Here is a 27,090-nt window from a genome sequence, read left to right as displayed (position 1 = left end):
GCAACACTCTTTTATGTCTCTTTGTAAATGCCAAGGAGCATAGTAGAGAAACCTAGAAATCAGGCCATTTTCTTTGATGCACTTTGGGTTTCTTCAGGATCATCCCAAAGCCAGCAAATCTAAAACATTATTATTGCAATGAAAGTCATGAAGGGTTCCCAGTGGCTGGCATCTTTTCCCATCATCTGTACATTGGCAGCAAGCTGTCAGAATATTTGGAGGGGGGCAAACAAAAAAGACAAAGATGGTACAATTTCCATTTGTGAAATTGTATGACTGGATTCAAGCATCAGTGATCATCCATTAACATCTGGAGAAAAATCAAAGAAGCAGTAAAGCAGTGCAGGGGGGGAGGTAGAGGGAAGGGCGAGATTGAGAGAGAGAGAGTTGGCATTAAAATCTCCTGCTGCACTTCTACAACACTGTAAATTGACTCAGTCAGTAACTCAGGCATGCAAACAGTCTAGTAATGGACTCCTTTCTCATTGGCAGAGATGGCAATAAGATATGCTCCCTTCCCTCCCTCTTTTGCACTTGTGAAGCACACTCTGACGGATAGATTTCATACACACGCACATTGGGCTATGAGCAGGGAGAGGGAGCTGACGTTCTCACCTGGCTTACGGACAGGACAGCTAATACTGATTGTGCTGATGACTGTTTATATCTCAGCACCTTTCTACATACCACTAACTGCTTTGCCAGCAACCGCTTTTGAAATCCAAGAAGAATCTCAGCTGAGAGGCAGCCTTACTGCAAACAGCTAGGGGCTGCCTCAGGTAGCAGAATTTTGGGGTGCCACTGAGAAGATCAGAATGAGTGACAGGCAGCCAACAGATCTGACTCATGGGCACTGGGAAAGTCCTCCTGCACATGTCCCACTGAACAGACAAGAAAAGAGATGCCCAAGTTGTTCTCGCGCAGCTCCTCTTCTTGTCTGCCTTTAGACTTGAATACTGAGACAGACCATTGGCCCTTCCAGCCCAGTGCTGTCTACCCTTTGAAGCAGCAGCTTTGTGAGTCTTCCTTTTACCTCCCTTGATTGCAACTGTGGGGAAAACCTACAAACCCAACCTCTTTGGGCCTGAGGGCATATTTGGAAATCTAAGAAACTGTTCTGGACACTATTTCATAAGGGGGGGGACTGGCAATGCTCAGAGCTCCCTCCCCTCCAAAGAATAGGCAAAACACCTATACATACCTCAAAACCACAGCAAGGCACATCCCCTGACAAACAGACCAAAAAACATCAGGGACACACCCCTGCCCCTTCTTATTTGTTTATTTGCAAACAAATAAAAAATCAGGCAAAACATACACCAAACAAAGAACCGACAACTGACATATAAACACCATCACACGCAGACATCACATAGCCATCTATGCACAGAAGTCACATTATTTCCTACATGGAGGCACCTTTCATGCGGGAAATATTTTGTCAATTCCAGTGTGACTTAACGATTTCTCATGCATTTAGACTCATGACAATTTTGAAATGTGAAAAGCAGTTCAGAGAGTGAGAGAGATTGTTTTTTGTATTGTGGAGAATTGTAGGCAACCCCTGTCATAAGTCAATACAAAAAGGGGTTTCAGAGAGGAAAAGGAAAGTGCAGGAAATGGTGGAGGGGCGCTTTTCTGAGCCTTTCAGTACGATTTTTTTAAAAAAGGATTCTACTCTTGTTACACTCATTCCTAACCAGCAATCCAATGCCAGCAGTAAGGTATCCTCACATAATGGTGAGAGCCATGCTGCAAGGGGTTGGTAGGTTATATTTTATATGTTTTATACGGGGCAGATATAAAGGTAAAATTTTGAAACAATTAGCCTTGCTGTTTGATGAACTGACCAGTCCAACACTGCAGGAGCACAATAGGGGAGCTCACAACTATCAAGGGCATGTGCTGGGGGCAATCTAAAGAAGGAAATCAATTACAAAATTAAACTTCACAAAACAGCATAGTCATGGGGGGAAACTGTGTCACAATGAAATCACAATTGCCAAGAGGTGTCAGTGACACCCACCCATGTTTCACATTGTGATCGAAGTAACCATGAATACAGTAATTGGGGGGGGGGCTAAATTCCTCCAATAATAACTGTAAACATTTAATACAGAACATCCAGCATGGAGAGAAATGTGATTTCCCTATGATGACAAAAGTGCAACTGAAATAGACTGTCTGCAACAAATGGGCTACAACTGAGCATGTATCACACTCAAAAAATCTGAAAAAGCCTCTTAGTTTTTCTCAGGAGTTTCTTTGCTCCTGAAGGGTCAGATACTGAGTTACAGTCCAGAAACTGATTTTGCTGGTAAATGGGACAACAATCTGAGCAATTGTCCCATGATCAAAATGCTTCCTAAGGTTACATTATCTGAGTGGTGCAGATTATGGCTGTACCACCACCACCCCAACCCCAGTCATGGACCATTTACAAAGGCACCAAAAGCCAGAGCTTGGAAAAGTTACTTTTTTGAACTACAACTCCCATCAGACCAATCCAATGGCCATGCTGGCTGGGGCTGATGGGAGTTGTAGTTCAAAAATGTAACTTTTCCAAGCTCTGCAAAAGCACATAGTAAAAGAATACAAAGAGTCACATTTTGTAGTTGCTTCAAAATTGTGAAGTTCTTTTTGCAAAATCTGAGAGAGCCTGAGGACTGCTTCCAACTTATTTAATGTCCATGGGTAGCAAAACAACCCCACATGTAAAATTTACACATCATAATATACCCACAGTTCTCAATCATGGGGCTGATTATATAGAGATCTCAGTGTATTTGAGGAGTTACTGTGCTTCATTAACTTCCTACTTCAGATTTTTCGGGGGCAGAGGGACTGGCATTTAATGCCTGGGGCTAAGAAGGCAGCAGATTAGTTTTAATTGCTATATTTCCTGTTTTGTGCTGGTATGGATTTTAGATTGCAATCTGACTTAAGCCACCCTATTATACATGTCTTCAAATTCAGAAGAAGCCAGAAGAAGTCTCACAGCAGCCTGATGTAGGTGGATGTTGAAGTCCAGGACCTCAGAAGTAACATTTTCAGCAATGCAGCTTCTTCCACATCCATGACCAGCTACACAGTCAAGGCTATGATTGTTCCATGCATAGGTGTGTTGATAGCAATGGAAAGAAGAAGAGTTTAGGTAAGTTTAGTACTGGGAAACGCTTTGGGACAAGCTGAGCCTGTACAAAAGAGACACTTGAAACTCAATGGAACCAGCCTTCTGGCAACATCCAGAAGCGCACAATACAGCTTTTATTTAGAACGGAGAGAATCAGTGGGATACAGGGTCTGTGGACATATAATCTATAGAAAAGTCAGGAAAGGGCACAGTGGGGGAAAGTATTGCCCTGTATGTCAAGGAGTCCAGTAAATTAGAAAACTGAAGAGCAACAAAATCCACAGAATTGCTTTGGATAGAAATAGTAGGCCCCAAAAGTAATTTAGTACTGGGGACATAGTATTGCTGCACCCACACAAAATGCTAAGAGTCATCATGCCACCCTGGGCTCCTGCTGGGAGGAAGGGCGGGATATAAATCAAATCATCATCATCATCATTATCTTGGGATGGAGAAAGAAATCAGTGGGACAGTCAAAAAAATATATAATCATGTATAACTTCAACTCCCCTCACATTGGCTGGGTAAACATACATTTAAGTAACAACAATGAGACTGTTTCTAGATCTGATAATTTGGAAAAGTGAGTCATGGAGCCACCGAGAGGGGAACTTCCATTGAATCAGTCTTGTGAGGTGCTCAGCTCCTGGCCTGAGATGCAAGTGTTGTTGGCTGAGCTGATCAGGAGCAGTGATCCAAATTCAGCACATATGTGAATGGAACGTTGCCCAAGAAGTCTTTTGCCTTTCTCAGAGCATGGCAGGAAAAAGGGAAGAGGAGAGCTGCCTACCACTGGGGCGGCAGCAAAAAGGGAGGGGTAGTAAGGGAGGGAGCTGGGAGCCTCTGTGGCACCTACATAGGCAGTAGCAGCAGCAGGGAGAGAAGAAGGAGGGGGGGGAGAGAGAGAAGAGGAACAGCGGGGAGTGGCAACTTCTTGCCTCCAGGGGCGCACACTCTTGTCCAGGGGAGCCCTGCTTCTAGCAAATCAGTTTGCCAGCTCTCACTGATATTACATATTAGCAAAGGTGCAGGCAAGTCCAAGCAGATGCCAGTGTCTGTGTGGTTAAGGAACAGAGTCAAGGGATCTATAAAAGGCAATGAGTGGCTGTCTTGCCCAAAATTAAAAGAAGCACAAACTGGCAAAACAAATGTAAGTTTGTCAATAAGAAAAGGCACGGTGGGATTGATGACCCGTGGGGAGGCAGGAGCAGCTCTGGCAACCCATTGGGGGGCGGGGGAAGATTTAAGGAGTAAAAGGGAAGGTCTACAGGGGGAAAGGGAGGGGGCTTAGCAGTTGCAGGCGGTGAAAGGGGAAGATATAAGAGGTTACCATGGGGGGAGTTGGGATTGGTGAAGGGTGCGGGGAGTTTGGTTAGAGTAGGCAGTGCTGCGAGCAAAGCAAGCAGGGGCAGCACCTCCATATAAGACAATCCAGTAAAAATAGATTAAACCCCCCCAAAAAAACAAACTGCAAGTTTACTAAGATACCCCTGTCCAGGAACAGCCAAAGCTAGTGCACCAGCCAAAGTTGGAAAAGGCACTCCATTGCACACTTGGGCCTCCAGTGGCCATGATGGTTCTGTGAACACCCCCACGTATGTACCTGTTCCTTTAGAGGAAGTGCAACCCTGTCCCAAACAGGAAAACTGCCTAATTCCTAATCTAGTAAATTATGTCTTCTTGGGGCCATTTGACGGATTTAGTAGCTGTGATTCCTTTCCAAAGTATTTGTCCTTTAGGATGCACTTTTGACATGCTCGTATATCCTAAGGCCTATTCTTGGCCCCTGCTTTTAGACAGCAAGCACCACAGAGGAGCAGGCTCATCGCACAATATCAGGTTAGGACCAGATCTGAACTGGCATCAAACCCAAAGCAGTTGCATAAAAAAATAGGAAAGCCACCCAGGGACAATCCACCAGACTCTTACTCTGCTACAGGGGGAGCATAATCATTCATAGGAATAGCCATCAGGCCAGTGGAAAGTTGGGAAAGCAACAGATATTAAAAGAGTTGAGGGACGCAGGGTTACTACTTGTAGAGGAAAGTGCTGGGGTAAATAATTTATCCTTCATGTTGGATGAGTGGTTTGTGCAGGGAAACCATCCATTTTCCTGTACCATCACTCCAGAACACCCATCTGTTGTTGACACTCAATGTGTTCAGTATCTCCTTCCTCATAGCCACAAGCTGGTGATGCAAGATTCATTTTTCCTATCCTAGAGCTTATTTCCTTCCATGAGATGTGTGCATACTGGAGGGGAATTTATTTATTTATTTATTATTTGATTTGTATCCCGCCCTTCCTCCCAGTAGGAGCCCAGGGTGGCAAACAAAAGCACTAAAACACTTTAAAACGTAATAAAAATAGACTTCAAAATATATTAAAACAAAACATCTTTAAAAACATTTTTTAAACGCTTTAAAAACATATTTTTTTAAAAAAAGGTTTAAAAACATCGTAAAAAGCAATAACAGCAATAACCAACACAGACACAGACTGGGATAAGGTCCCAATTTAAAAGACTTGTTGAAAGAGGAAAGTCTTGGTGCCAAAAAGATAACAGAGATGACACCTTTCTAATATCTAAGGGGAGGGAATTCCAAAGGATAGGTGCCACTACACTAAAGGTCCATTTCCTATATTGTGCAGAACAGACCTCCTGATAAGATGGTATCTGCAGGGCGCCCTCACCTGCAGAGTGCAGTGATCGACTGGGTATATAAGCAGGGGCGTCACTACCGGGGTGCGGAGGGTGCGACCCGCACCCGGGTATCACCATGAGGGGGGTAACACCCAGAGCCGCCCCACCCTGCGCCGTTGCCCGGCAAGGCTGCTCCAACTCCTCGGAGGCTGGCTGCCGGGCGAGTGTGGGAGCAGCGTTGGCGGGACGAGGGAGGCGCACCGGCATTCCCAGGCCTTCTCCGGCTGGGTGTCTCTCCGGTGTGTGCCCTCCCAGGGGCATGGACGCACATGCAAGCCCAGCCACCTCGTCCATGCCCCTGGGAGGGTGCACACCAGAGGTCCGCACCCCCCCGCACTCCCGCTAGTGACGCCGCTGTATATAAGGGATAAGACAGTCTTTCAGGTATCTTGGTCCCAAGCTGTATAGGGCTTTGTACACCAAAACTACAACCTTGAACTTAGCCCAATAGCTAATAGGTAGCCAGTCCTATTCTTTCAGCAGCGGGGTGACATGTTGGTGATACCCTGCCCCAGTGAGCAATCTCACCACCGCATTTTGCACCAGCTGCAGCTTCCGGACCAACTGTCAGACCTCCTCTCTTGTGCTGGCTCCGGCACGGATCTCTCACGATCCCATCACTAGGTGTTACTACCTGACACACTGGAAAGCAATGCTGCCCTGAGACTTTGCCTTAGTCTCCCCCTTTTACAGATTGTTATTAAGTATCTAGGTACACTTTCAGGCCACAATCCCCCAATATCTTTCTGTCTTTAAAGACTACAGTCCCGGGTTGCCTTTGGATACCTGCTGCTGATACACTAACCCTTCACCGCTGCCACCATAGATACTGGTTCCAGCTTTGGTTTTTGCTCTGCCCACCCTTCTCCTCTGTATGAACCGAGCCAAGGATCAGATGTGTTAAACCAAACAGATTTATTAAATAACACTGGGAATAAACAAGATTACTTTGAATTCAGTTGTCATGTATATGGTTACATATAAATGATCTTCAACATATTATAGTTTCTCTTACTTCATATACTTTAGTCCTAAACCTGCCTCATTACCTGTCTAAATACACATCCACCCCTCACCCTATTCAACCTAAAACCAGAACCGAACCCCTGACCAACTGTCATTCTCCCATATATACATTCAACTACCCAGACACTCAGCCAATCACAACACAGCATTCCTCAACATTCCATCACATGTACGCCCCCCTCCCAACTCACTTTACTTACCGTATTTAACCTACAAAACTGGAACTTACCATAAATATTATACAAACACTACAAGGGCATCACACCAACCTCAAGGGTAGCCCCACATAGAGTGCATTACAGTAATCCAGCCTGGAGGTTACTAGTACATGGACAACAGTGGTCAGACTATCCTGGTCCAGAAACAGCCACAGCTGTCTTACTAACCAAAGCTGGTAAAAGGCATTCCTGGCCACTGAGGTCACCTGGGCCTCTAGCGACAAAGATGGATGTTTGGAGCACCCCCAGAATACAGACCTGCTCTTTCAGAGGGAGTAAGACCCCATGCAAAGCAGGCAACTGACCAATTATCTGAACTCAGGAACCACCAATGCAAAGTGTCTCTGTCTTACTAGGATTCAGACTCAGTTTATTGGCCCTCATCCAGCCCACCACCGAGTCCAGGCAGAGGTCCAGGGCTTGTACAGCCTCTCCTGATTCAAATGTTACAGAGAAACAGAGCTGGGTATCATCAGCGTACTGCTGACAGCTCACTCCACATTTCCTGATGACCACTCCCAAGGGCTTCATATAGATGTTAAACAGCACGGGGGACAAGATGGTACCCTGCGGCACCCCAGAGCACAACTGCCAGGGGGCTGAAAGACAATCACCCAATGCTATTCTCTGAAAATAACCTTGGAGATAGGATCGGAACCACTGTAAAACAGTGCCTCCAATACCCATCTCACCAAGTCAGCCCAGAATGATACCATGGTCAATGGTATCAAAAGCCCCTGAGAGATCAGATAAGAGTAACAGGGTCGCTCCCCCTGTTCTTCTCCCAATAAAGCTCATCCATCAGGGTGACCAAGGCTGATTCAGTCCCATAACCAGGACTGAAAGACTGGAATGGGTCAAGATAAGCGGTTTCATCTAAGAGTACTTCCAATTGCTGTGCCACAACCCTCTCAATCACCTGCCCTAAGAAGGGGGTGTTTGCAACTGGTCAGTAATTGTCGCAAACCAATGGGTCCAGGGTGGGCTTTTCAGGAGCAGTCAGATCACCACCTCTTTCAGGGCAGCTGGAAACACTCCCTCCTGCAACAATGCATTGACCACACCCTGGATCCACTCAGTCAAACCCCCTTGGCAAGCTTTAATAAGCCAAGAAGGGGAAGGGTTGAGAGGACACGTTGCTGGCCACATCAGGACAAGCACCTTGTCCACGTCATCAGGCCACATCAGCTGAAACCATTCCCAAGAAGTTGCAGCAGACGTTGCACTGGACACCTCACTAGGGACTACAGTAGATGTGGATGGAGCGTCAAGATTGCTGCGGAGATGAGCAACTTTACCCTCAAAGTGCCTTGCAAACAATTCACAGTGTGCCTCCGAAGGGTCTAAAACCCATTTCCTGGAGTTGATGTCAACAGACCCCTGACAATACAGAAAAGTACTGCTAGATGGCTACTTCAGGATGCAATGGTGGCAGAGAAGTGGACCTTCTTCACTGCCCTCACGGCCACACAGTAGGCACTGTTATGATGTTTTACTCATGCCCAATCAGCCTCACAGCATGTCTTTCACCACTTGCACTCTGTCATCCAACATTCCTCTATTCCTGGTGGACCTGATCTTTTAAGCATATATGTCTCATAGTACGGTATATGAATCACTACAGAACACTGAAAAAAGGGAGTGAGGACAACAGACTATGCTGGCTCAAAATGGTGGACTAGAAACAGCACAGGTCTACAATATAAGATTCAGCCTCACCATTCAGACCTTCATCAGAGACCCATGGTGGATATCTATTCTCAATCTATCCTTCTAACGGGAATTATTTATAACCTGGGTGGAGAACCTGTGAGCTTCCAGATCTTGCTGGACTACAACTCCCATCCCTCCTGACTATTGGCCATAGGGCTGATGAAACTTGGAGTCCAACAACGTTTGGAGGAAAAGGACCCTGCCCTTGCTATATATGCTTTTTTTAGTCACATACTAAGTATGTCGTATGTCGTATGTCCACTAGAGATGGGTAAGAATTTTTATTCAATTTGCATTTCAAGCAGAATTTATCAAATTCGCAATTTCTGAAACAATATGAGAACCGAAATAGAGCCATCCTGCAAAATTCGCATTTATTAGAATTTTGGGATGCAGTTTGTCAACTGAACAACATTTACAAAAATGCACATATTAGGGGAAAGTGTGCATAGAAATGAAAATATGAGTGAAAATAACTTGCAAAAAGGCATGAAATGATGAGAAATGGCTTGCAAAAATGTGTACCTTTGTCAAAACTGCCTACAAAAATTTTTTTTAGAAATTTACACTAAAATGGTGGAGAATTTTCAATTAAAAAATTGTAGGTCGCTGTAGAAATGTAGAGAACTGAATTTAACTTTGGAAAAATGGGAAACTGAGAGAAGGAAAACAGACAGATCTTTCCATCCCTAATGTCCACTTAGCCCAGACATTAGCCCAGACATTAGACCTATCCCTCTTTGAGAATAATCACAGTGACAGTTTCACTTCTTGCCTCTACAATATTTAGCTTCAATTCGGGGCATGCAAAAAAGGAGGATTCATAAACAGATCAAGAAAAAAAATTAATTAAATGCTTAGAGTCTGACATTATCATAGTATGATGTATTGAAGACCACTAAAGCAAAACTGATGCATTACCCCTGAAGTCCTAAGCTTTCAGGAAAATGTGAATCCAGATTTTAGACAAAGATTGTATCTACAGGGTTCTTGTGTTGTGTACCCCCAGCACAATTCAGCAATAATTCTATGGGGGTTGCAGTACTTTGGGATGCAACCCATTTGACATGCAGAAAAGAGTTCACAGGGTTTTTTTTGGGGGGGGGTAGTGTGGTTGTCCCTACCTATAGTTATGCATAATTCCCTTAAGCTCAGTAGCATTTACGTCTGAGTAAGCATGTTTAGGACCAGGCTATAAAATAATGACTTTGCAAGATCTGGCTTAGAATCTGACAAGTATACATGGTCCACATGATATTCATAAAGATTCTGTTCAAGAAGCAAACCTACCCACCCCCTGCAATAAAACAACCCTTTCTTTATGATAATTAAATTAAATTTCAAAGGTAGTAGAGGTATTAAATTAATCATCCAGCCACTGATGTAGCCATGTACCAAAGAATCAGCCATGAAAATGTAAAGAAGTGCTGTTTTAAGGTGTCACCAGACTTATTTACCATTTGTGCACATTTTTTAAAAAAATGAAGAGCAGGGACAGCTCAAGCTATTTTGCTGCTTGAAGCAAAGGACAAGATGCCACCCTGACCTCCTGACTGAGCTGGCAATAAGGGATGGATGAATTTGCCTATTTCCATTTCCCATTTTTTCCATTTTTAAGTTCAGATTGGCACATTTCCGCATCAGCTTGTGAATTTTTTTAAAGTCCTCATGAAAATTCACCAGCATTTTACTGTGCATTTCTGCTAATATACATATTTTTGTATGCAATTTTATGTAATATACACAATTTTGCAAGCAATTTCCCCTAATATAATGCATTTTCAGTAATATATGCATTGTTATGCACACTTTTCCCTAAAGTATACTTATTGTTGATTGGAAAACTACATCATAAAATTCAGAGAAGTGTGATAGCTGCATTTCAGCTCACATATTGTTTTAGGAAGTGCAACGAATTAAGTAGGTTTGCATTAAAATGCGAACCACACCAAATTTCTCTTCTTGCTTACTGGCAGCTGAATCTTACTTCAGCACTGGTGACAACTCAAAACAACATTCTGCCCCTCACCTGTCCTCTAATATCCTGCATCTACTCACTTCTCTACCTGGCACCTATTTGCTGCCCACCTAGAGAAATACAGTAATGCAGCAGCAGCATGTGCCATGTGAGCAGAGCAATGCATGGGCATCACCTGCCAGAGCATGTGGCCTGGGCTGGCTGCTGTCTTGGCCAAAGGCTCTTCCCAACAGTGCTGTCTGTGACATATTGGGAGAAGGCAATTAGGCAAACCAGGCAGGCAGCCCTGGTGAGAAACAAGCAAGCACAGGCTCTGGGGCACCAGTTCCAGAAAGTGGGAATGGCCAGGGACTTAGACAATAGCCAGGGAGCTTTGGAGTGGCTGGAGGTAGACATCAGCCATGGCTAGCCTACTTAGCATTTGCCACCTGAGGCATTGGCCTCACTTTGCATAATAGTAGGCATGGCCCAGAGAGCTATTTGCATCTTAAAGCAGTATTTTTTTATTCTTGCTTTATCCCATCTGGTTTGCCTGCATACCATTCAATTACCTGACAAAATTGAGGTCATAAAAGAGTGTATTGCCATGGAGTGTATTTTGTTTGCTTTGTAATTATTCATCTGATTTAAGCAGTTGGTGTTAATAAGGCTGATGAAGAACTTGCAGCCTGGTGGAATCAATCAGGGCCACAAGGGATGGGACACCATGCCTTTGCACATCAAGGTTACTCAAGGCACTCTTGCTCAGATTGTTAGCAACTGAAGGTTCCTGACTGGTGCCAAGGTCCAGCTGTCAGCCTTCATTATTAAATGAACAGACAGGTCACAAAATGTCTAAATACATGTCCCAGTGACAGTTTAGAAGGGGGCTATTGCACATTTACAGCCAACAGTTCCATATTAGTCCCATACTTGCCTCTGCCAATCTATGACACAAATATGGCAGTCACAGGATCAGAGTAAGCATGCTGCTCATGCAGCCAAATATGGCAATGTTACTACAGTGAGCGCAAGCGCGCGCACACACACACACACGTGTAATAATTGTATCTGCATTTTTGCAGACACTCTTTTTATTAATTTCCTGTGTTTCCAATTTAGCATAAAATCACCAAACTGTAAGTCAAGAAGCTACCATCTGGGAATACCTAAGGCAGGGATAGCTCACCTGTGGCCCTCCAGATGTTGCTGGACTGCAACTCTCAAAATCCCTTATCATTGGCCAAGCTGGCTGGGATTGATGGGAGTTGGAATCCAACATCTGGAGGGCCACAGTTTCCTCACCTTTGCTGTAAAGAAATTGTTCTTCTTCCACTCAACCGTAAGTATTTTTGCTGATTTCATTGGTACCATTCTAGAAAAATGGGTTGAGGACTACATCAATCCCAATTTTCACACAGTTCAAACTGCTCTGGCAATTTTGAACTGAATGGATCACAGAGACTGAAGTCCACTTCACACAGACATTTTCCTCATATCATTGCTCTTGACCATTGTTGGATATACTACCACAGGGATACAAAATACTGTGCTCACCAGAGGAATGCAGAGATAAACTTAGCTGTGATTTATCACACCAGAGTCAGCATTTTTGGGGACCTACTGTGATCCTAAAACTGGCTGGGTACTGATGGTGCTAACAATATCTTCTCCGTACAATGGCAAGTATGACTGTTGGTGGAATATTTTAAGAACAAAAGAAGAGTCTACTGGATTGGGCCACTGGCACATCTCGTCCAGCATCCTGTTCTCACAGTGGCCAACCTGATGCCTGTGGGAGGCTTGCAAGCAAGACCTGAACACCACTCTCCCCTCCTGCAGTTTTCAGAAGCATACTGTCTCCGACAGTGGAGGTAGACCATAGCCGTCATGTTTAGTAGCCATTGATAGTCTTATCCTTCATGAAAGCCTCAAGGAAGTAACTGCCTCCTACTAACAATTACCTACAATAACACTATCCTATTTGAGGATCAGATAGGCCTCAATAACATTATTATTATATGAAACGTTACTATTCCATGAGTGAAGCAAACTACCCATCTTTTTGTTAATGTTGTTTCATGTGTGTGATAGCCTGACAAGGGATGGCTAGATAAAGCACTGCATGAAATAGTGTGATCTTCTTAATCCGGATGACTCTCAGGGCAACCACAATATCCATGTTATAAGATACTATGACAAGTGTGGGTGATACTTGAGGAGAGGCTGCCATGACACCAACAGACAGTGGAGATCAGCCTTGACTTCATCAGGCACTGGATGTCACATGGCCAAAATGTCCATCCCTGAGTGGGTCCAGTTCCTTCTTTCTACTGTCCTCTCTGCCCCTTCGCTTGACCTCTTCCACTCAGCCCAGTCTGTATGGCTGCTAAGAGGAGGGGGGCATGATGAGGAGAGACTGCTCCTCCTCCTCCTCCTCCTCCTTGCTCCTCTCCCTGCTCCCTTGCTCAGAGAGATCAGGTGAACAGGCAACAACAGCAAGGAGGAGAAGCAGCTAGACCAGGGTGTTCCAGAGATCAGACGTTGGTCCCCTGCCAGGGTCTGGGCCTCAACAGGTACCTGATGCCAATTTCTGATGCCTGACTGCATGACATGGCATTGGAGAGAAAACATAGCAAAGTAGGATAACAAAGAGAACTGAATAAGCTTCATGTCACAGGAAAATTCTGTGCAAGACATTTCTAATTCAGAAACTGCAGTTACATTGATACATAATAGGGCAGAGACACACTTACTGTTTTGCTGGTTCCAGTGCTTCTCTACCTCTGTTTTCTGGAAACAAGGGTACAGTACATGATGCTAGTCAAACTGCCCATTTTTAATCTAAAACCTGGTCAGATCAGTTCGAATGTTGTTGTTTTAAAAAAAACAGCTTCAGACAGATTTCTCAACTGTTTCGTAGAACCACCCATTGCCCCTCCAGGTGTGTCTAATGGAGACACTTTGCTGACGGCTCAGGTAGAGACATTGATTGGCCCAATGCTTTCCTGTGGGCAGTCCTGAAAGAGCTGAAGTCAGCAGTGGGGAAGGGAGATGTGTCTAGTTGAGAGCAGTTGCTTCAAAACACAGCCAGAAAAACCATTCTCTCTGCTTTTGAAGGACTAGTTTGCCCACTACTAAGTCATCCTTTTCTGTTTAAACAGCAAACTTTTCATATAAGAAATGTGAAAGGGAGGTTAGAAAGACACAGTGGAGACTGCTGGAGACTGCTGGAAGCAACTTAGACAGCTCTTTGTTAAGTTTGGACAAAAACCTGGAGTCGTTTCACTGCCCCCACTGACATCAGAGCCACTAGTCTCTGTGCACAGCGTGCATGTGTGTGCGCACACAAACAGTCCCTCACAGAAATGCATCCCTTGAATCCTAGTCTTGCCTGGAACCTCTGACACAACCAGGAATAAAGAACATCATTGCATTGGGGTGCGGAGAGAGGTTTGATGACATTATTGGTTATGGAGCTGCAGAGGAGGAAAGTGGACATTTATGGTGCTTTGTGCCCCCTTCTTTCCCCCTCTCCCCACATAGCTAGAGGAGAAAATAACCCTAGCAACTACACAACCAAGGCAAGTACTGCTAAATGGCTCATTGGTTACTATGGCAACCGACTCGCTCTGCTCCAGCTGCTTATCCCACGGTCCCTCTGTCACCCTATTTTTAGCTTGAAATGAAAGAATTGGACTTTTTAAAAAGATGCACACAATCTTACTTTTTAAGAGACAAATTAAGGATCATTGGTGAGGCCATTGCTGGGATGCTTCAGATGCAGAACAAAGCGTGGTCCTTTTGCTTTGCTGGTGATGTTTCAAGCAGAAAAAGTGAGCCACTAGTCCTCCAAGTGGTGAAAGTGGAGAGTTTGAGTTGTGGTTTCAGACCAAAAAATTAATCATTTTTGAAGATTTATGAAAGATAGAACTGAGAAAACTTTGTTGTTTCTGTTTTTAGTAGACTGACTTGGTGCTTACATGCGTAAGCACCAAAAGCTAATAAAAGTTCTGTCTGCAATCAGAAGAAGAACATGATACAGCCTGCCTTATCACTTTAGAAAGTCACCATTTTAGAATGCAGGTGGAGGAGACCTATGATTTAATTATTCAACACAAGAACAAAACTCTCTGCATGCAGAAAACTAATACATCAGGGAGTAGGCTAAGCTAGAACCTTCTCCCTGACAAGCTAACTTTTCTTAGGTCAAGAGTTTTCCATCATGGATCTCGCTCCTGCATTCTAAAGTAGTACAATCCTAAGAGGACTGTTGCACATGATTCAGTGAATGGAGAGAACAATTTACCAAGTGATAAATTGCCACTTAGCAAACTTGTCATTTGTGTCGTTCTGCCACATTCTGAGAATCTTACTTATCTCCTGCTTTCCCAGGTTTCTGATCATTCATTTCTTTGATTCTCTGGATCAACAGATCGGTGCCAGGATTGCCAACTTCTGATCAAATTAAGAAGCATGTGTCTTTAATGACTGCTTGGCAAGCCATTCATCATGTGCAGTTTGTTCTATCATACTGCTTCACTGATAGGAGAAGTAACACATGCCTACTTCTCCTTGAGATGTATCTCTTAAAGAACATAGAATCATAGAGCTGGAAGGAGCCGAAAAGGCCATCAAGTCCCACCCCCTGCTCAATGCAGGAATCCAAATTAAAGCATATCTGACGGGTGGCTGTCCAGCTGCTTCTTGAATGCCTCCAATGTTGGAGAGCCCACCACCTCCCTAGGTAATTGGTTTCATTGTCGAACTGCTCTAACAGTTTTTCCTGATATTCAGTCAAAATCTGGCTTCCTGCAACTTGAGCCCATTATTCCATGTCCTGCACTCTGGGGTGATCAGTATACAGGCATATTTTTCCAGGTTCCAGTTTAATATCAGCTCTGTTTGTGGATGTGATTCCAAACAAACAATCTCCTCTGAGGTTTTCTCAGAGTTTTATTCTGTGGTTTTGTGGGGGGGGGGGTTGGGGGGGCAGGTCATATGGACTGATGTTCCCATGGTAAGTTTGCTTCTGTTTTTTTAATGCTGGCTTTTTCCTCAAATGATTCTTCAAATATTATAGGTGTTGTTCATATGTAAGGCTTAGATGCGCTTTTGGACCTCTTTTTGATATGTGTAAAATAAATGTTGTTAATGTATGACAGGAGAGAAATTGAATCTATAAAAACAATGAAGAGTGTTGTGACACCTTAAAAACTAACTAATTTATTATGGCATAAGCTTTCATAGACTCCATGAGAGCTTATGCCATAATAAATTTGTTAGTCTTTAAGGGGCCACAAGGCTCTGTTATTTTTGCTACAAGAGATTAACATGGTTAGCCAAGATGAGTTTTACACTGGTAATATAGACTGATTCAGGCTCACATATGAAAATGCTCTATGATTGTCACAAACCTTTTCTCAGCTAGCAGAAGAGTTGCAGAGTGGAGGCAAGACCCTGACTAACCTTGATAATTCTGCCTTGTCTTGCACCATAATTCTTATAAGAACGTAAGAAGTTTTGTTGTTATGTGCCTTCAAGTCGATTACGACTTATGGCGACCCTATGAATCAGTGACCTCCAACAGCATCTGTCATGAACCACCCTGTTCAGATCTTGTAAGTTCAGGGCTGTGGCTTCCTTTATGGAATCAATCCATCTCTTGTTTGGCCTTCCTCTTTTTCTACTCCCTTCTATTTTTCCCAGCATTATGGTCTTTTCTAGTGAATCATGTCTTCTCACTATGTGTCCAAAGTATGATAATCTCGGTTTCATCATTTTAGCTTCTAGTGACAGTTCTGGTTTAATTTGTTCTAACACCCAATTATTTGTCTTTTCCGCAGTCCGTGGTATGCGCAAAGCTCTCCTCCAACACCACATTTCAAATGAGTTGATTTTTCTCTTATCCGCTTTTTTCACTGTCCAACTTTCACATCCATACATAGAAATCGGGAATACCATATGTCATGAAATTGTAAAATGGTCTAAAATGCTTTTTGCAACATGGCTCGGATGCAGAGAATTGTGGGGATTTCATCTTGGGAGGAGATGGGCCTCTGTGTGAGTGGAAAACTTTTCAGTTTCGTTTCCCAGCTGCCACTAATTAAGAGCTGGAGAAGCAGCACCTGGTTATCTCTGTTATCTGTTGAGAGCCTGGTACTCAAGGCCAAGCGGGCCTGAGAAGAGTTGAGATCAGGAAGGGAGGGGGGCCTGCTAAGGCACGAAGAGTGAAGAAGCTTTGGGAAAATTACTTCATTAGAAAACCCCCTGATTGGCTGAATCACTGTGAACTGTTGCTATGGTTTTTTTCTTAAGTATAGGGGGTGACTCCTATAGTCTTTGTTTCCCTGGGTTCCATCTAGACGAGTAAGAGTTACCTGAGTGGGGTTCCACTGCCTTCACTACCCTACTTATGTCTCTCTGAGGAGAGATGAGATTTACAACAACTACCTCTTCAAGTAAGTAGAATAGGTCAGTTAGTTTTGTTGTTTTTGGTTGTGTCTGAACTCTCTTGTATGTCTTACCTAAATCCCTGGTTGGATGTGGGTTTTGAGGAATTGTTTTGCTGCTATTAATTGTGCACTTATATTTTTATTAATAAAGCTACTTCTTATTTACCCTGGTGTGTTCATTGAGCGAGAATAACTTTGGTTCTGAATCTGGCACCTTGACCACTGACCACAAACTACCAAGAGTGTGTTTTGGTTTTAACAGAGGCTTCTGGATGAGGAGTGCCTGTTTGGCTCTTGTCCTTAGGAATCCTTGGTTTACCTATAAATGGGTTTCCTCTGACTCAGAGTGTGAACCAGTAGAAGAGGTGGTGGCAGCCTATCTTCTACCTTGCAGGGTTGGAGTTGGTTTGCACAGCCTTGGCAAGGGGAAATTGGGTTCTGGATCAATTGCCCAGGGTGGGGAATTGGGTCCGAAGCATACGCCTGGCACCCGTGGGATGGAGGTTATGACACCATGGTCTGAATGATCAATGTGATAATGTTTAGGTAATCAGTTGGAGTTATTGTTGGATTGTTATGTTTTGAAAAAATTTGAAAGAATTGTTATGTTTCTGAATGTATTGCTATTGATGTCATCATTTGCATTTTTGTAAGCCACTCTCAGCATATTTGTATGGAAAAGTGGCATATAAATTCAAGTAATAAATAAATAAGTAAATAAATATGCTGGATCAGACCAATGCCCCATCTAGTCCAGCATCCTGTTCCCACAGTGGCCAACCATTAATAATTTTATTTTTATTTCATTTTCTTACATGTATATCCCACTTTTCTTTCATCAAGAAACCCAAGGCGGCATACATCTGGTTCCCAGGTGATCTCCCATTCTACAGTATTACATCAGCACTTGGGACTGCAGTAGCCTAATTAAGGACCAGTTCACACAACCAATGTGGCATGGTGAGCATATGGCCTGAGTTGACTTAGGGTAAGTTTGGGATAATTATTTAATTTAAATTATGCATTTTATTTGTTCAGCTTTAAAACTGCCTTTAATCAAAAAGAGATATTGAATCACGGTGAAGTGCCACTTGATTGCTTCATTGTACTCCTTGTCATTTACTTCACTGCCCCTAGGGATGCCATGATGAGTCCCCTGTCCTGAGTTTATAAAAGGCTGCTTAGTGGGTTCTCTACAGCAGGAGTGGAGAAGCTCTAGGCTATGACCATGGAAAATTAGCCCATTGGCTTGCCCCCTTTCCTATATACCCAGCCTCCTCCTAGGCCCCATTTTCCCTGCTGCTGAGCTGTTTTTGTCTCATCAGCAGTGTGGGAGAGAGAGAGTGGGGAAAGGAGGTTTATGAATATGGCATGCAGGTATGTGTGTGTGCAAATGGAATGTGATATGTCTAGGTATATGTATGCACACTGTGGGATTTGGCCTCACCCTGTTACGCCAAAAAGGCTCTTTTCATCTGGAGGAAGCTTCAATAATCACCAGATGAGAAACCAGGATAAAAACAACACCTTTATCGATTGATTACCTATATCTTTTGCAAAAGAGAGACGAAGAATTCGGCTAACGCCAGAATCCTAGTCTGAAAGCATAGCTACACAGATTACATTGATATATGGCTCCAAATCCTCCTTACACACAGCCCCTCCCTTATTGCTTGTTAGCAACACTTGTCAGTGAGCTCCATTGTCTTCGCATTTAGAGCGTTCTAATCTTGAGCACTGTTCCGTTGTGTTCTTGCCTCCCTCTAGGCACAACACATTCCAGCTTGAATGTATCTTGCTACATGGGATGAACAAGCTTAACAAAACATCCTGCCTTCACAGCACTTTTAGAAATTTAGTTTTTCTGCTTGCATATGGATCAGATTAACTCATTTTCTGCTGTGTCAAATTAACACAACATACTATAGTTCCCAAACTATAACTCATTCATCACAACCCCACCCACTGGGGTGATCACTTTGCTCCAAGATAATAGGGCCCTCAGTATCCAACTCTAAGCAGTCTCAAAGATAAGGAACTATGCAGAAAGTGCTCTAACATATATATGTTTAGCAGACAGTAACCGTAGAAACTCTTAAAGCAAACTAAATTTGATTCCTTGGAAGTTATATAAAATTAAGTTCAATCTCTTTCCAGAGCTGGTATAGTTAGCCTTAAGAGGAAGTCACACCTATTGTTCCATACAATGCAAACATAATGGGTTATATATCGAATGTTAATCCCACTCACAGTAGACCCATTAATGGACCTGACGAACTTAGGTTCATTAACTTCAATGGTCTACTTTGAGCAGAGTAGCATTGGATACAACCCTATGCTTCAAATTTGAAGTTTTCTTATATCAGTAATGTCCCTCCTCTGACCAATTATGAAGAGATTTCATTGAGCTATTCCTTGTACTCTTAACCAAAGAAGCTCACCGTGCAAGAACGGGAAACCTGAATTAGTAAACAGTTCCACAGATCAATAACCCCTTAATACAAACAAATGAACACATGAAAGAAAAGCAGTTCTTCATGCCTGGCACAAAGGTGCGCTTACTATGAGTAGAAACAGGCACAAAAGTTTCAGGAAACTCGGGTGATTATTGTTACACATAATGCACAATTAAACAATTATGGAGAGCTGCATAGTAGTATATTCATCAGACATCAGTGTTTCCTATATCACTTTGGTCTCATATGTTTGAGTGCATTTGTGAAATGTCTGGATGCATTTCATTGCACCTGAAGCAGTAGTGCATTTGCTCAGCATGCAGAAAGTCCCAGGTTCAAACTCCAGCATCTCCAGGAAGGACTGGGAAAGATTCCCTGCCTGGAACTCTGGAGAGCCACTGTCCTTAGACAATACTGAGCTAGATGGACCAATGGTGTGATTCAGTACAAGGCAGCTTCCTATGTTCCTAAGGAAGTGGGGGTTAGAGATCTTCTTTTCTTCTCGTTCTCCCACAGTTGCTGGACTGTCCACACACATGGATTGATCATTTTAGTTTTGTGGCAAGGCATTTGTTTTAATGGTTAACCCAAAGAGATTTTCCATGAATGGGAGAAGTCTGGTTTGTTTGAAACAAATGAAAATGATGCTGGATCAGCACCACTGTAAAACAGTGCCTCCAATACCCATCTCATCAAGTCAGCTTAGAAAGATACCATGGTCAATGGTATCAAAAGCCACAGAGAGATCAAGTAAGAATAACATGGTCATACTCCATCAAGGCAACCAAGGCCGCTTCAGTCCCATAACCAGGCCTGAACCCAGATTGGGATTGGTCAAGATAATCTGTTTCATCCAAGAGTACTTGCAATTGCTGCGCAACAACCCTCACAATCACCTTCCCTAAAAAGGGAGTATTTGTGACCAGGCAGTAGTTGTCACAAACCAATGGATCCAAGGTGGGCTTTTTCAGGAGCGGTCTGATCGCAGCCTCTTTCAGGGTGGCTGGGACCACTCCCTCTTGCAAAGATGCATTGACCACACCCTAGGTCCACTTGTTCACACCCCCTTGGCAAGCTTTAACAAGCCAAAAAGGCAAGGGTCGAGAAGACACATTGCTGGCTGCATCGTCACAAGCACCTTGTCCACATCATCAGGCCACATCGACTGAAACTGATCCCAATAAATTGCAGCAGATGTTGCACTGGACACCTCACTGGGGACTACAGTAGATGCAGATGGGGCATCAAGATTGCTATAGAGGCAAGCAACATTACCCTCAAAGTGCCTTGCCAACAATTCACAGTGGGCTTCCAAAGAGTCTAAAACTCCATTTCTTGGAGTTGATGTTAACAGACCCCTGACAATACAGAAAAGCTCCACTGGATGGCTGCTTGAGGATGTGATGGAGACAGGGCCTTCTTCGCTGTCCTCACTGCCACATAATAGGCACGGTTATGATGTTCTATTCGTGCCCAATCAGCCTCACAGCACATCTTTTGCCACTTGCGCCCTAGCCGTCATCCAGCCTGTTTCACTGCCCTCAGTTCACTGGATATCCACTTTAGATATCCACTGTGCTGTAAACTCAGTGTAAACTAGGGATATACATATTTGAATAACTAAAATAAATTTGTTAATGCAGTTTGCACTTCTAATCAGAAAGCTCTCTGTGGTATTAGTTGCTGTGTTTGGACTAAGTACCTGGCTATATTTGCCTCTTATTCTCCCTAGTGATTCCTATGCCTTACCATATTGATCTTCTTGCAGCACTGCCTCAGTGTTCCATCCAGTATTGTCCCATTCAGCTAGGCTGTGTAAGGTCTGTCCTTTTTATTCTTGTTGGTGGATGAATACATTTAGTATTTTTATATGGGATTTGTTCGTGTATGTATGTATTCTGTTGTATTTTGTATTTCAAATGTTTGATACATTGTTCTGTATTTTTAAATATTCTGTAAATTGCTTTGATGTTTTGTAAAAAGCAATGAACAAATATAATATAATAAATAAATAAATAAAATAATGTGCTTTCCTGTCTATGACTCACAAGGACTGATTGATGCACAATGAATTCCTTATGAAGAAAATGTTGTTGAGGTTGCTCACCATGAATTGAGCAACTCAACTGCCTGCAGTCTAGGGAGCAAGATGGGACAAATGGAGATAGGCACAACCACAACGATCCAATCAAAGTCAGATTGAGTTGGGGAGGGAAGACCTTGCCAGATCAATGTTATGTACTGGAAGAAGTAAAAGTAGGGTGGCTGATTAAATTATTCTTTGAGTAAGCCACCTTGACTTCTCCTCAGCAGGAACACAAAAGGGTGAACAGAGTCTCAGCACCTTAGATAACTCAAACTGCAAAACTGAAGGTTACCTGAGGCCACCATCCAGATCCGCTGTCCTTGGCTCTACATACCTTGCTGCCCTGGGCTCCTGCTAGGAAGAAGGGAGGGATATAAATAAAATAAAATAAATAAATAAATAATAGAATACATACTTGCTCAAGAATCCTGACTTCTTAAAGAGAGAGACCCTGCCTTGCCTTCTCACCTGGAATACTCTGTTCTACACTGTTGGGCAGGTGTTGGGCAGTGAGAGGTGCTTAACTCATCAGGTGAACCAAGCTCAGTGGGAGACATCTGTGAGGATCCCAATTTGGGATCCATAGGTTCATGACCATCAGCCTCAAGTTCAGTATCAGGAACCTGCTTCTGTTTGTGATCAGTAGTACAGCAGCCTCAGGCTCAACCGGCCCATCCTTCTCTATTTGTGAGGCTTGGCTATTGCTCCAGGCCAGAGCCATGAGAGGATCCTTTTGAACTGAAAGGCACAATAGAAATCAAATAAATAAATACATCAAACCAACAACTTATCAAAACATACAGATCAAGTTTTTAAATAAATAAAATGAAACTGGAGTGTCATTTAAAGTCTCCAATTTAACAAAAACAAATAATCCTTGCACACAAAAACATTAGCCATTTCTAATTGAGCTATTGATATCGTGGGGGCTATTCCTCTATGGTCAGTTTCCGGACAAGCCAACTTCAAGCCATGGGTTCTGCAGCTGGCTTGTTTAAACGAACTATAGTTAGAGTAAACCATGATTGTGGGTTTGCGTGTAAAAAGCTGAGAGTAAAGAAAACTGAAATTAAGGATTGCCAAAGTTCTCTTCATGGCTGTGCAAAGAGAGCAGAGGGAAGGGACTATGCCTATCTACAAAACCAGACTTCTCTTCTTAGTGCCTCTAGCAGAGCTAGTAGTTATTTATTTCAGAATGTATACATATGATATTTATTACATTTATTTATTTATTTATTTATTTATTAAATGTATATCTGTCCCTTCTTCCTAAAAGAATACCTGAGCAGTGCACAGAAATTAAATATAAAGCCAATCATAAAACAGTATTAATAACATAAAAACTAGCAAGAATTAAAAAATGGCAGAGATAGTTATAAAGCTAGTAGTTAAATAGGATCCCAGCTAGAATCTGTAGTCCCTTCCCCCCACCACGCCGCCCAGATAGGCTCCAAAACACACTCAAATGTCTGACAGCACAATCTTATTATACAGCCACAAGAGTGGCTGTATACTATAGCCAGCGTGGATTTTTCACATTCTGCAATGTTAAATTGAAAATACCCCCATGTCATTCTGATGCTTCCCATAAGCTCATTTCAAAACAAAACCTTACAAAACATATAGTACTGAACTCAGAAACACTTGGTTAACAACCCCGTCAATTTTCATGGCGATACACAAAACAGTCAGAGAGAATCGAGAGTTCAAAGTCTAACAAGAGAGAAAAACACCTCAGAGCCCTTTTGGACTTTTTTCTCTGAGAGATCGCATAATCTGTTGAAATTCATTAAAACTCAGCCATGTTCACAGAGTCCCTGTAATCCTGTTACTGACCTTGCTCCATACACTGACCTTCATCTTCTGCAGTTTAAAAGTTAAAAAAATGTCTGGCTGATTTTTAATTAATTTAAGAAATTTTGGCTGGAAGCCTATGATAACACGGGGCATGCTCAGTAAGAACCAACTGTCAGTGTTCTAAAAGCCTCACAACTGCTGGGCTTGGCTAATCAGGGGGCCACACCCACACCAGAATTTGATTTCACTTGAGACAGTCATGGCTTCCCTCAGAGAATCCTGGGAAATGTAGTTTGTGAAGGGTGCTGCCCAATTTCCCTGCTTTTTAAAGTTTGATAGAAATATCTGTGGGCTATAGGTACGTTCTTAAACCACAAGGTTTTTTGCCTATTAGTGAATATATATATACTCATGAGTAAGTCCCATTAAATGGATATAGGATTGCAGTTTAAATGACAAACAATCCAACTAGGCTACAAGTAGATCACAAGCTTGCTTTTAAGTCCAACCATTTCCACAGCTAGTTGTTAACTACTACTACTAATAATAATAAACCTTATTTCTACCCCGCCCTTTTTCCAATAGGACTCAGAGCGGCTTACAACTAAAAACAACACCATTAAAACATACAGAAGTATACAATTAAAAAAGAATTAAACTATGAGAAAAATTAAAACCATAAAACATACGTTAAAAACAGCGGACAATTTAAAATAATAAAATCATATAATATAGTCACCAATCCTATGACACTTAATCCTGGTTGTTCTCTATCCCAAATGCCCGTTGAAATAAAACAGTCTTTACTTGTCGCCGGAAGGACGGCAAGGAGGGAGCTAATCGCACCTCACTCAGAAGGTAATTCCATAACCTAGGGGTGGCCACCGAAAAGGCCCTATCTCGTGTCCGTGTCATATGTACTTGCGAAGGTGGGGGGAGCACAAGAAGAGCCTCACCTGAAGATCTCAAATCCTGGACAGATTCATGTAGGGAGATACGATCTGTCAAATAACCTGGACCTGAGCCGTATAGGGCTTTGTAGGTCAAAACCAGCACTTTGAATTGTGACCGGAAACAAATTGGCAGCCAGTGGAGCTGTTGTAACAGGGGAGTTGTATGGTCCCTGTAACCAGCCCAGGTTAGCACTCTGGCTGCAGCTCTTTGTACCAATTTAAGTTTCTGAACAGTCTTCAAAGGCAGCCCCACGTACAGCACGTACAGTAGTCTAAGCGGGATGTAACCAAGGCATGCATCACCCTAGTCAGATCAGGCAACTCCAGGAACGGGCGCAGCTGGCGCACCAGTTTTAATTGGGCAAATGTGCTCCTGGATACAGCAGCAATCTGGGCTTCCAAATTCAAAGCTGAGTCCAGGAGTACACCCAATCTGCGAACCTGAGACTTCCGGGAGAGTGCGACCCCATCCAGCACAGGTTGAATCCCTATTCCCTGATCTGCCCTCCGACTGACCAGGAGTACCTCTGTTTTATCAGGATTTAATCTCAACTTGTTTGCCCTCATCCGGTCCATCACTGATGCCAGACACTGGTTTAGGACCTGTACGGCTTCCTTGGCTTCAGGTGGAAAAGAGAAATAGAGTTGAGTGTCACCGGCATACTGATGGCACCGAACCCCAAAACCCCGGACAACCTCTCCCAGCGGTTTCATGTAGATGTTAAATAACATGGGGGACAAAACTGAACCCTGAGGGACCCCATAGGTCAATGGCCAGGGGGTCGAGCAGGAGTCCCCCAGTACCACCTTCTGGGTTCGGTCTTCCAGGAAGGACTGGAGCCACTGCAACACAGTGCCCCCAAGTCCCATCTCGGCAAGGCGGCCCAGAAGGATACCATGATCGATGGTATCGAAAGCCGCTGAGAGGTCCAGTAGAACCAATAGAGACACACTCCCCCTGTCCAGTTCTCTGCGTGGGTCCACCAAGGCGACCAAAGCCGTCTCTGTCCCATAGCCAGGCCTGAAACCAGATTGAAATGGATCCAGATAATCCGTACCATCCAGGAATCTCTGGAGTTGGGTGACCACCACACACTCTATTATCTTGCTTAAAAATGGAATATTGGAGACTGGCTGGTAGTTACCTAGTAAAGAGGGATCCAGGGAGGGCTTTTTCAGCAGTGGTCTTATAACTGCCTCCTTTAAGCTTGTTGTAGAGAGGCATTAACTACTCCCCTGACCCAATTGACCAGTCCCCCTCTGGTACTTCTAATGAGCCAGGAAGGGCAAGGGTCCAGTACACAAGTGGTGACATGTGCCGCTCCAAGCATCTTGTCCACATCCTTGGGCAGAACAAGTTGAAAAGAATCCATTTTAATTGGACAAACAGGCGCCAAAGTTACATCCTCAGAGACTGTATCAATTTTAGCGTCCAAGTCACAGCGAATCTGAGCGACTTTGTCCGCAAAGTGCCGTGCAAATTCTTGACAGCGGTCTGCTGAGTGGTCAGAATGACCCTCACGGGGGCTAGAATTTAAAAGCCCCCTAACCACTCGAAACAGTTCCGCTGGACGGCTCCCAGCAGACGCAATGGAGGCCGAGAAGAAAGATTTCTTCTTAGCCCATACTGCCTTGGAGTAGGCCTTCAAATAGGCTCTAGCCTGAGATCGATCAGCTTCGCTCCGAGTCTTCCGCCAACGTCGCTCTAGTCCCCGTCTGACACGTTTCATCACCACCAGCTCCTTGGAAAACCATGGGGCCGGTTTGGCTCCACTCCGAAAGAGGGGACACTTGGGAGTGATCGTGTCCACCACCTTGGCCATTTCTCTATTCCAGAGGTCAACCAGGGCTTCGACAGGATCGCCTGCCAAGGTGACAGGAAAATCTCCAAGGGCCGTCAGGAAACCATCCGGATCTATCAGCCTCCTGGGACGGACCATTCTAATCGGTCCCCCACCCCTGCAGAGCCTCTGAGTCCCGGTGAGTCTAAACCCGACCAGGTAGTGATCTGTCCATGACAATAGAACCACCGCAAGATCTTCCACACCAAGATCACCATCATCCCGACCAACACAGAAAACAAGGTCGAGGGTGTGACCAGCAACATGAGTGGGGCCAGATACTACTTGGGACAGACCCATGTTTGTCATGGAGACCATGAAGTCCTGAGCCACTCCCAACAGAGCAGTCTCAGCATGGATGTTGAAGTCACCCAGTACCACAAGCCGAGGGGACTCCAACACCAATCCTGAGACTACACCGGCTAGCTCAGGTAGGGAGACTGTGGAGCAGCGGGGTGGGCGGTACACCAACAGAATCCCTATTCTGTCCTGGCCACCTAACTTCAAGTACACACACTCAAACCCTGAGAACTGTGGGAGAGGGCACCTGGTCAGGGGGATAGTGTCACGATAGACCACTGCAACCCCACCTCTACTAGGCACTCTTCCCACTCAAAATCAATTACCACATCCTCCCTCAGCAAACCACTCAGTTAAGCATCATTGTATCCCATCTCCCACAAATCCTATCACATTGCTGATTAATATAGAATTCACTAATAGGCAAAAAAGACCCTTGGGGTTTAAGAAC

The 27,090-nt window shown here is 43.8% G+C and overlaps 1 long non-coding RNA gene across 2 annotated transcripts; it reads right to left on the bottom strand.

Annotated features, from left to right (window-relative positions):
- Positions 1-316: 316 nt before the first annotated feature.
- LOC133390552 (uncharacterized) lies at positions 317-23,673 on the bottom strand. 2 transcript variants are annotated; one of them, XR_009764425.1, is made up of 4 exons: positions 23,585-23,673; positions 22,217-22,486; positions 22,041-22,102; positions 317-3,098 (listed from the first exon to the last, which is right to left on the bottom strand). It is a non-coding gene; the product is annotated as an uncharacterized LOC133390552 (long non-coding RNA). The 2 variants fall into 2 exon arrangements; XR_009764424.1 differs by lacking the exon at positions 23,585-23,673 and adding an exon at positions 23,482-23,568.
- Positions 23,674-27,090: the final 3,417 nt, after the last annotated feature.

The sequence above is a fragment of the Rhineura floridana genome, chromosome 8, assembly GCF_030035675.1.
Source record: "Rhineura floridana isolate rRhiFlo1 chromosome 8, rRhiFlo1.hap2, whole genome shotgun sequence".
In the NCBI taxonomy this organism is placed as follows: Eukaryota; Metazoa; Chordata; class Lepidosauria; order Squamata; family Rhineuridae; genus Rhineura; species Rhineura floridana.
This window is presented reverse-complemented; position numbering and strand designations above follow the sequence as displayed.